The sequence below is a fragment of the Moschus berezovskii genome, chromosome 17 (genome assembly GCF_049115385.1).
Source record: "Moschus berezovskii isolate FMDL1 chromosome 17, NW_MosBer_1.0, whole genome shotgun sequence".
In the NCBI taxonomy this organism is placed as follows: domain Eukaryota; kingdom Metazoa; phylum Chordata; class Mammalia; order Artiodactyla; family Moschidae; genus Moschus; species Moschus berezovskii.
The window spans coordinates 33,860,103-33,869,196 of NC_142476.1; the positions used below are offsets into that span (position 1 = coordinate 33,860,103).

General features: G+C 44.5%; 1 protein-coding gene across 1 annotated transcript in view; it reads left to right on the forward strand.

The window, feature by feature from the left end:
• Nucleotides 1–9,094, forward strand: part of ASTN1 (astrotactin 1) — a 366,450-nt gene that overhangs the window by 51,518 nt on the left and 305,838 nt on the right. The gene's annotated exons all lie outside the window — the stretch shown is intronic.

A 9,094-nucleotide genomic window follows, 5' to 3' on the forward strand; every position in this document is an offset into this window, starting at 1 on the left:
TTATGATGAATCGAGTTGACAGGAAGCAAAGACAGCTCCACTCTCTGCATTTTTGCTTTGAGTGGCATCGGGCTCTGCCTCTCAAAGGACAGGCAAGACTTGGACTCACTTCTGGTCCCCGTCTCCTCCTGCTCCAAGCCTTCTGCTGTCCAGTTCTCTCAGCCCCTCGGTCACACAGGGCTTACCCCCACTATCTCTTCATATCTCTTACAACTCATTTAAAAACCACTTGGGCTCAAGGAGAATAGGACTTGGCAGGTAACAGTACGGTGCCCATTGATCTCTTTTTTAACCCCACAACCCCAAAGTGATCCAGGTAGCAGCGATGCTTCTCTCCCTCAGCATGTATGCCTCTGCTTGAACCAAGAAATCAAACTGCCGGCTCTGTGCTAAGTGGGTCGAGAGGTCCTCTCGTGTGCCTGCCTCTGCTTCAGCCCTGTTGACAGCATCCCTGAGCCTTTCTGGGAACAGTTCCCGTCCTGCCCCGGCTTCAAATTCGACACATTTAACCTCCCTCCTGGATTACAGCTGGGTCCTCACCACAAAACCCAGACTCTTCGAAGCGATGTGCAGAACATTCGCCATAGCCTGTCTTTTCACCTGATGTCAAGGCCTCTCGGATGTGAGAGCTCATAGAGGCTTTGGAGGAGCTGGAGGAAGGGAAGGAGACGGAGGCGGAAGTGCTGATTTTCACAGATCATTTCTTTTCTGCTACGAGTACGGAAAGGCTATCTCCCTTCATTTTCACCCCAAACCTGAGAAAGTGACAGAGTGGGAGGATGAGAACCTTGAGGCCCAGAGGGGACAGTATCCTGCCCACCGTCACATGGCCAGCCTGCTGTACACTCAGGTCCTTCTGACTTCAAGGGCCCTGCTTCTCCACAAATGTCCTTTTCCTGATTTAAAGTTCACCTGGTCTCATCCTTCCATTTCCCTGCTGAGCAAGCAGGGTGGGTATCACCTCTTCAAGGTTGCTGGCCTTTTTTAGGAGCACAGATCTCAAGCTTTTACCTGGTGTCCTTCCTATAAGCCACCCAGAACTCCCTCCACCTCTGCAGGATTATGAGGATGACTGGTGGCCCTATCTCCGAGTCATTTGATTGAAACTGGAAGCCTTTTATCCTTATAAAGCTCACAGGTGGTTTACATGGTGTGTAAATGTCAACACCGATGTCTTGACACTGGCATGGCTGCTCCTTAATGTGAAGATGACAGCAGCAGCAGTGACAGTCATAAACGAAACCAAAGACAAACAAAACCATAATCAGGGGACAGACTGGTATTAGATCTGCTGAGCTCGGTTTAGTAGAGAGAGAAGGGTCCTTGCTAAGGATCCCTACCAGGAGGCAGGAGCCTATGCCAAGGATCTGTCCTCACCACGTGCAGCAGGACCACATCGTCTGGTCAGGCGGAAGCCCTCTTCCTAATGGCTAGACATTTCTAATGGATGGACTTCTCCCGTCAAACTCCTGCAGATAAGAGGCCAGCTAAAGGCAGATACCAACTTAGAAAAACTGAGAGGCAGAGCCTGTGTGAGGGAGATAGGAAGGGTGAAACTCATTGGAGAAGAAAGTACTGTCTTTCTGCAATGGAGGACCCTCCTGTGTCTGGGAGTCATGAATATTGCATCAAAAGCATAAGCTTATTTAAGAAAAGGAAAAAGAAACCTAGAAGCAGAGAATTAAATAACTCCTGGGAACTAGCCTTAGGAAGGTCTTTTCAATTTGATTGTGGAAATACATTTCTGTCAGGGTTTTGGCCTTGGATTTCCAGCTTTGTGCAAATCCAGATCAAGAAAACCCCTTTGAGATGCCTAAGGGGAGGAGAAAGCCCTTCGTGGAAAGACAGTGGGTTATGTGACTTCATAAGCAGTGGGGCTCAGGGCACCGACAGACTTCTCAATGCCTGGTTTCCATACTGTCTTTATGTAAAATTTCCCAGTGTTTAACTTTCACCAGGGTAGTTGAGTATCGATGTTGCAGCTCAGCATTTTAATACTTCAATTAAATATCAAGGAATCATAGAAACATACTTCGAGGAGACTTTCCAGCACGAGACCAGAGACAGGAGCTTTAAACTGCTGCTCCCTGTTCTGGCTCTGAGGCCATGCTGCTGCTGCTTTTGGTGTAGCAGGGAGCAAACACACATTAGCAAAACATGGCTGCTTTCTGGTGCCAACAAGAGGAGGAGCCTGTTTCCTGGAAGACCTGGGGAGTTTTTGACTGTGGATCGTGCGACAAGGCACCTGGCTTCTGAACCAGAGAAAGGGTTCTTTCAACAGCTCCTCATGGCCCGGTCTGCCCCGTTGCTTTCCCTGCTATTTTAGGACTGAGTGGGGTGGCTTCTGATAGACGACAAGATTGTTAGTGGACATACTTGGGGTAGTTCTTTGTGATACTGAGAATGAGACAAAATGGAAGACAGAGCAAGAATAAGCACAAAAGGCAGAAGGAAAAGTAAGAGAAGCGCAGAAGGCATTAAGAAGTTCCAGAGCTAACTCCGTATTGTTTTGTGTGGGCAAGGCCATTCCAGGAGTATATGGAGTTCTAGGAGAATTGGCTCCCAGAACTCAGCTGGCTTCGGCATTCAAGTTGCTCAAATGAGCGGAAGGTTTGGGAAGAGAGAAGGAGGGGGACTGAAATACCCTTTGCATTTCTGCAGCTTTGTCTGAGTTGAGAAGGGCTCTTTAGCCAGAGCCTCCAACCAGAACCTTGTTTCCATGGCAACCCACTTGCAGCCTGCAAAGCTGTGACAACCCACTCTGGATCTAGTGTTGCCGAACCAGAAAATGGAATAGGAGAAGTTTGGTTTCCTGCATTATTATTAAACATATTCACAGAGAGGTATGTAGGAATCTGTATATTCAGTAGTGAATGCCATTTTTCTTCCTTGACCTTAAACATGAATGCACTGGGTAGGTTCTAGGATACTGGGGTGAATAAGAAATAGCCTTTGACATTGATGAGGCTACCACCCCAGGGGATCTGTGCCATTTGGCATTTACGTGCTGGGCATTGCACAAGCACAGAGGAGGGTGTAGCTAACTCATAGGGGTTGGGAGGGTTTCCCAGTGATAATAACATTCAAGAACTGACAAAGAAGAAATGAACAGGAATTTTCCAGGTGGAGAATGTGAGAAGAAGGGAATTCCTGTGGGAAAAAATATCTTTACAGCAGGAAATAAAGCAAATTATGATTTTGTTTCTTGGCATGTCTTTGAGACCCCAGCACCCCCTTCCCCCAGCCTGTCTCCCATTAGGTTCTGCCCTCTCCGGAGCTTCTGCCCATCAGCCCGTGAGCTTCTGGCTGCAGCATTACTTCTTTGGGTTGATTTTAAGTCTGTGGACTGGGACTTCCCTGCTGGTCCAGTGGTTAAGAGTCCGCCTGCCAACGCAGGGACACGAGTTCAATCCCTGGTCTGGGAAGAACCCACATGCCTCGGAGCAACTAAGCCCAGGAGCCACAGCTACTGAAGTCCATATGCCTAGAGCCTGTGCTCCTCAAGAGAAGCCGCCACAGTGAGAAGCCTGTGCACCACAGCTAGAGAGTAGCCCCCCTCGCTGCAACTAGAGAAAGCCCATGGCAGCAACGAACACCCAGCACAGCCAAAAATAAGCAAACAAACACATAAAAGTCTGTAGACTGACAGGATTTCCCAGTCTTTTATGGGGCTCACTTACCCACTTGTTTTAAGGGGGAAATGCATTTCTAGCCTTATGTGGAAAGATAATACTAGCAAAGCAAGTACCGTGAGAGGCTCAGAGGATGGTCAGGACTGCCTTTTAAAGACAGCTTGTAGTGAACTGTTTGAAAACCCTTTTGTTTGGGGATTACAATACTTTCTCTCTAAGACATCCCACTATTAGTTTGACTCTGTGTAATGACTTTTTTAAAGAAAGATGTACCTGTTCTGAACCACCTAGTGGTCTTTACTTTAACTAGCTGGTTTCTTTATGCTCCTAGGGATATACTAATTTGCATAGTGACACCAAGAATATCAAGACAAATTACTTCTCTCAGAGCACTGGAAAGCGAGGCTCACCTCAGTAATAGTCCATAGAGCCCCTCCTAGGATCAGCACCAGTCATCCTGTGAACACGCCATGCATATTAATTGGTGATAATTGAAAAATAACACCCGTCATCCTTAAAGAAGAAAATTGCCTCAACTGATTGCACTTTTATACAAAAATTATTTTATTACCTAGATTCACTAAATAATCAGATTGTCATTATCACACTCAGTATTATTACTAATATATATTTGGTCTTTTATCCATGCATGTAACAGCTATGTTCAACACGATGTGATGGGGAAATAAATACGGAAAAGAACAAGTCCTATTTGGAAGAATCTTACAATTTACTGTGTTTATGGGATGGAGGGTGGGGCATTATAAATAAATATAATACAGAAAATGAAGTAGTTGCTGTATATGTGTATGTATATATATTTGTGTGTATACAAACATAAATATCTATACATAGAGAGTGAGACCTATATCGAGTTCCATGCTTCACGTATAACACATTCTGTAAGTGTGAAACGACTGACAGGATAAACATGCTATGAACATGCATGAAAGAAAGGATTCGCTTTGATTTGCCCCAGGGCTTCCAGAACAGAAAGGCTTTACAGAGAAAGTAACATCTATGTAGAACCTCAAAGGATGATGGCTGTTTTGCAGTATGGAGGAGAAGGGCAGTCCAGGCTGAGGAAACAGCCTGGGCAAAGGCTGGGAGGAGGCCTGTGGTGCGTGTGCCTGGGAAGCGGTGAACGGTGCCGTGAGGACAGACGCGGTGTGAGACACCTGGAAATCCGGCGCCCGGCTTTGAAGAATCTTCAGCATCATCATGCCTCACAGTCTGGATTTTATTTCCATGGTGGTGGTGGGCGAGGCAGAAACGAGTAGCCAGGGAAGCTGTTTGAGGACGGAATCCATGCTGGATGCTTATCCTCTGTGAGCTCCCACAGGACGTGGGGTGCACCAGGGGAGGCTTTTTGTCACCTTTGTTCTCTCATATATCCCGAGGGCTAACCCGGGCCTGGCACACAGCAGATCCTCAGTAGATAGCTGGTGAATGGGATTCTACCAGTTGTTTAAATTCTGAAAACAAATTTAAGAATTTGTTTCTGGGCGTGATGAAAGGGGAGATGGAAAGGATTTCAGGAAAGAGATGCAAGGTAGAAAGCAAAGTTCAAGTGAACACCTGTGAACTGAAGCTGAGAAGGGACAAGGTCTGTGAATGGGAGGTCCGGGGAAGGCTCCAGAGAGCTTGGTCACTGAGTAAATGTGAGGGCGAGGGTCAAAAATGTCCCCGGTATGTTTACAAATAACCAGCCTGCTGTTCACCAAGGCCCAGAACTGCAAGGGAGGAGTTGCTTCCAAGTTGAGGGTGAGGAGCGGCTGAGAACAGAAAGACAATAGCTTTGCTTTTGGAAAAGTTGAATCTAAGGTGCAGCTGGGAAATTCGTGTGCATACTCAAAGGGACAACTGGGGAGTCGAGCTCAGTTTGGGAGAGAAGGGCCTGAAGGATGTGGGAGGTGTTAGGGTAAAGGTAGTAACAAATACATACAGAGCAGGGGCCCTGGGTTTCCTGCAGAGGGCATGAAGACTAATAGGGATGGGACACGGAGTCTGAGGAAGGCTTGCTTCTTATGAGTAGGAAATTCAAAAGCTTGAGAACTGGGAAGGGAAGTCAAGACTAAAAGTAGGACAACGGAGAGTCAAAGAAGTCAGGGGAGTGTTTTCTGGTTGAGAATGTAATCAAATAACTGAGTCTGGTGGAAAACCATGAAGGGCAAAGGCTGATAAGAGTCCCCTGGATTAGACAGTCAAGACCTGCTAGTCAGGTGAGTAGAATGGTGGAGGCAGGAAACATTATAGGAAGATGAAAACGTCAGATGACAAAATGGAGTGCAGGATGCAGAGTGCTTTAAGGAATTTGGCAGTGAATGAAAAGATAGAAGAGGGTTGGCTTCAGAGGAAATCAAAGTTGAGAAAAGACATTTTTTATACAGAGAAGTAAGTTTGTGAGCTTAACAATAAACTCTTAGCTGTTTCTATAAGAAAAATATTTTGATTTTGAGAAAAGAAGCATAAGATACAGCTTTCATCTACACATAAAATTCAGTAAAGCGTCTGAGCAGTTTTAGTGTAATAATGTCAAGCATGATACATGAAGATGATATTTAGTCTTACTAATAAAGTCTCAGATTTCATCTATGGAAAGAGGGCTTCTTTCTGTAAATGGCTGTGAGGCGGAAGACGTACTAACATCATGATCTGCCTGTCCCTGTTTCATCATTGCCTGGTGATGGCTGCAGAGTCCCAAGTAGGACGAAAGTCAGCTTAGACAGAGTGAGAACTTGATAGTCCTACATTTGGGTTTCATGGATTCCTAGGAATTCTAGGTGTCGAGGTACTTTGGGAAGGTCATTGGATCTTTCACCTGGCCCTCCAGAAGACTTTCATGAACACTGTTTCAGAATTATAATGTCCTACCCATGTTAACATGCTTGGGACCTAGTAGTAGTGGTATAGTGTATATGGGAAAGGATCTCATGGAATTTTATGCGACTGCTTTGTTTTGGCCAGCTAGAGGGTAGAACTGGCATAGAAACAAATGGAAAAACATTTCCCCCCATGTTTTCTTAACCAAATCATATAGCCAAATAGAAACAAGCACATTTTTTTTAAATCCCTTTCCTGAAAGTTGGAGATTTTACCTTGTGTTTCCAGAGTTCTAGGAAAGAATTAGTGTTATAGAAATATTAAGTTGGTTGAAATGTGGGCAGAAAGAAGTCTACACATTTCAAGGCCCTCTACGTATTGGAATCTCACAACAACCACGATTAGATCAACTTGGATATGTGGCTATGTCACTGAGTGGAAAACCACACTGATAATACAGAAATTTTTAGTTTTTTGTTTTTTTTTTTAAAATCGTCATTCAAAAACAAGACTAAAAGACAACTGAACATAAATGATGAAAGCAACATTGATGCAGGTGCCCTGAGAAATAGAAGTGGATAAACTGTCTAAGCAATATCAGGGGAATAGTTGGATAAACTATGCCTCTCTAAATGCATCTTACACAGTATTTAGTATATTCGAAACATGGAGGAAACCCAATAATAAGACATTCCAGGGAAAATCCTTTTCATAATATTCAATTTGGAGAAGACTCTTGAGTTCCTTGGACCACACGGAGATCAAACCAGACAATCCTAAAGGAAATCAACCTTGAATATTGGAAGGACTGATGCTGAAGCTGAAGCTCCAATACCTAGATCATCTGATTTGAAGAGCTGACTTACTGAAAAAGACCCTGATGCTGGGAAGTATTGAGGGCAGGAGAAGTGGGTGACAGGGGATGAGATGGTTGGATGGCATGATTGACTCAATGGACATGATTTTGAGCAAACTCTGGGAGATAGTGAAGGATAGGGAAGCCTGGCTTACTGCAGTCCCTGGGGTCTCAAATAGTCGGACATGACTTAGAAACCGAACAAGGGAAAATCCAGGATACACATTGCTATGTAGTACGATACAAGTTTTATAAAATTCAACATTGCACATATAGATATATTTGCATAGAAAAAAACCTAAGGGAACATTACACTCCAGAAACGCTAATGATAGTTATCTATGGTGATAGGATTAGGAATGATTATTATTTTGCTTTTTCTATTTTTAGGTACTTGCCAAGTATTTTTATAATTATAAAAGACTGTTTGAACCTGAACTTCAATCTCACAAAAGCATAATTGCACATGTGTTCCCCTATATGTGTCTTTCCATTTCATTTTCACCAGAATAGGGTCTGGATTGGTGGGGGGGGGAGCTAAATCATAATCCCCATGGTCTTATGTTTATATTCAGACTTCAGTATGAGTCAGAACAGGCTCCCTTTAGACTCTGGACTAGAGCAAATCAGAAAATCAGAACTGACTGATCACCAGATACTCCCTGTGGGCGAAATGGGGGTGGCATCAAGACTGGGGAGGGGGTGCTTCTCCTGACCTGGGCGGGGAAGGGGCGGCCCTGCCTGCTCCTCTCTCTTCTCTGCCCTCACTCTTATTCCTCCCTCTCTTCCTCGTCCTCCTCTCCCTCCTCCTACCCTTTCTCCCCCTCCTCCACTCCTCCTCCTCTTTTCATGGGCTCTGAATCTTTGATGGCCAAGTGCTCACTGCTGCGCTTGAACCGTGTGCACTGGAGGATAAACAGCTGGCTCGGGAAAAATCCGTGAGCATCACTGATAAAATGTACTCAGAACCAGAAGAAAGGCAGAAATGAGCGTTTGACTGTGGCCACCCAAATTAGGCTGCTTAAAATCCTAACATTAAAAATATATAGCACAGGGAACTCGACCTAATGCACTATGGTAACCTGAATGGGCTGGAAGTCCAAAATGGAGGGGATGTATGTATCTGTATGGCTGATTCATTCTGCTGTACAGTAGCATCTAAGCCAACATGGTACAGCAACTATACTGCAATGAAAATTAAAAAGAAAAATGTAAAGCTACTGGCCAAAAAGCATGTATGTTTGTGGTAATGAAACATCTGTGCATCTTTCTTTTTAATTGGAATACTGCTGCCACGTCTTGACTGTGGTGGTGGATGCCTGACACCACCCTTGCAACCAAACACACACACACACACACGAGTGTAAGTAAACTAGGAATTCTGAATGAGATCAGTGCTTTGTTTGCGCCATTGTCGATATCCTGACTGCCATACTCTCATACTGTAAAATGTCCTGCAAAATGCTGCCATTGGGGAAAGCTGAGGAAAGGACATGGGCCATCTCTCCTGTTTCTCCCAACAGCATGTCATGCCACAGCTATCTCAAAATAAAAAGTTCAACTAAAAAATAAAAAGTATGTGTGAGCCATTCATGTCATGTAAGAGCCACTGTCCACATGACTCAAGAGTCTGATCTGATAAGAACAAAGGGTTTTAAACAAATATCCATGATGGAATTATTATGCATTAGGCACAATGCTAAACAAGCACTTTGCAGTGTTCTTTTAAGAAGTTCATCCACCTTATGATGGGTATTATTGTCCTTATGTGATATATAAGGAA